The sequence below is a fragment of the Otolemur garnettii genome, unplaced genomic scaffold (genome assembly GCF_000181295.1).
Source record: "Otolemur garnettii isolate 467f Iridium unplaced genomic scaffold, OtoGar3 scaffold00169, whole genome shotgun sequence".
NCBI classification, from domain to species: Eukaryota; Metazoa; Chordata; class Mammalia; order Primates; family Galagidae; genus Otolemur; species Otolemur garnettii.
The window spans coordinates 105,599-107,865 of NW_003852564.1; the positions used below are offsets into that span (position 1 = coordinate 105,599).

Below are 2,267 nucleotides of genomic sequence, written 5' to 3' on the forward strand. Positions count from 1 at the left end.
TTTGCCAAGTGCCTCTTCTCTCACCCTTCCTCATCCATGATGCCTATTCCCAGTTGCTCCTACTGTCCCAAACAAAATGTCTCACGTTAATCTCTTCCAATCCTAACCATGCTTCAAAGTTTAGCTCAAATGCCAGCCACTTCTAGAAGCTTAAAAGCATCATCACTGATGAAAAGGACTTGCTACTCACCTACATCCTTATGCCATTTGCAAACAAGAGAATCAAAGGTGTCTCTTTTCACTAAAGAGGCATTTCTTTGTGCAAATCTCAACCCATAGTGGGAGTAAACCCCTTAGGGACTAAAGGTCACATATTTTACCTCTTAGAATAAAACACCTACATTGCCAGAGACATTTCTGTAAAGACCTTCTTGACCGATCAAACAATGACTTAATGAATGTGGTGGGCACACATTTCTTCTAACAAGTAGCTAAAGCTACAAATGCATGAAACAGGAAAATTGTTTAGACTTTGTACTGCCTACAATAGTTCTAAGTACTATAAAGTCCTTCAATTTCCTTATTTGTAAAACTAAGGGGTTACAGAGAACTTTTTTTTTTGCAATTTTTGGCAGAGGCTGAGTTTGAACCCGCCACCTCCGGCTTATGGGGCCAGCGCCCTACCCTTTTGAGCCACTGGCGCTGCCAGTTTCAGAGAACTTTTTAACAAGTTCATGCAACACTTTATTTTGTCAAATGCCTAACATTCCAAATCTGTCTAACATGACCATTTATTCCTCTGTTAACACACTGAATTTGAATAACACAAGCTCGCTGGATTCCCACCATGTACCTATAGAGTAACCCTGTCTCTGAGGAATTTAGGAAAGATGGTACAGAAAACGGCAGTTTTCTTTTACTTTTCCACTTCAAACCTAACAATGTCCATCTTGAACATTTCTAGAAAAAAAAATTAGGTGGTACCCATTCTAAGGATTATTTCACAATGTGCTAAATTCCTAACAAAATTGGGTATAAAAACCTGACTATGACCATCAAGTTCATTCTTACGAATGATATAGAGCAGCTGTTCTCAACCTGTGGGTTGAGACCCCTTTGGGGGAGGTCATACGACCCTTTCACAGGGGTTGCCTAAATACATCCTGCATATCAGATCTTTACATTATGATTCATAACAGCAGCAAAATTACAGTTATGAAGTTGCAATGAAAATAATTTTATGGTTGTGGGTCACTACAAAATGAGGAACTGTATTAAAGGGTCACAGCATTAGGAAGGTTGAGAACCACTGATACAGAATTTTTCGGGTGGTGCCTGTGGCTCAGTGAGTAGGGTGCTGCCGGCCCCATATACCAAGGTTGGTAGGTTCAAACCTGGCCCCAGGCAAACTTCAACAAAAAATAACCAAGCCTTGAGGCGGGCAGCTGTAGTCCCAGCTACTTGGGAGGTTGAGGCAAGAGAATCACCTGAGCCCAGGAGTTGGAGGTTGCTGTGAGCTGTGTGATGCCATAGCACTCTACCGAGGGCGACAAAGTGAGACTCTATCTCTATAAAAAAATAAATAAATAAATGAAACAGGGCAGCACCTGTGGCTCAGTGAGTAGGGTGCCCACCCCATATACTGAGGGTAGTGAGTTCAAACCCAAACCCAGCCAAACTGCAACAAAAAAAGAATATCCGGGTGTTGTGGTGAGTCCCTGTAGTCCCAACTACTTGGGAGGCTGAGGCAAGAAAATCACCTAAGCCCAAGAGCTGGTTGCTGTGTGCTGTGACGCCCCAGCACTCAGTAGAGTGTGACAAAGTGAGACTCTGTCTCTAAAAATAAATGAATAAATAAATAAATAAAAGTGGGCAGTACCTGTGGCTCAGTGGGTAGAGCGCTGGCCCCACAGATGGAGAGTGGCAGGTTCAAACCCGGTCCCAGCCAAACAGCAACAAAAAAATAGCCGGGCGCCTGTAGTCCCAGAGAATTGCCTAAGCCCAGGAGTGGGAGGTTGCTGTGAGCTGTGATGCCACAGCACTCTACCCAGGGTGATAAAGTGAGACTCTATCTCTACAAAAAAATAATAATAATGAATAAATAAAAGTGTGTCCCAGCCTAAATATCTGCCAGTAACATGTACCGAGCATTTCAGATGATCTCTTCTGTTAAAGAAAACCACATTAAACCTATTCTTTCTACTGCTCAATTTGCCCTTCTTAATCCAAAACTCTTCTAGCAAAAAGGATTTACAATCCAGAATGGTTAATATAGTATATCTTTTTTTTTTTTTTTTTGAGACAGAGCCTCAAGCTGTCCCCCTGGG

The 2,267-nt window shown here is 42.3% G+C and overlaps 1 protein-coding gene across 1 annotated transcript in view; it reads right to left on the reverse strand.

Annotated features, from left to right (window-relative positions):
- The window catches only part of NOCT (nocturnin), a 23,271-nt gene that overhangs the window by 19,685 nt on the left and 1,319 nt on the right, over window positions 1-2,267 (reverse strand). The window lies entirely within an intron of this gene.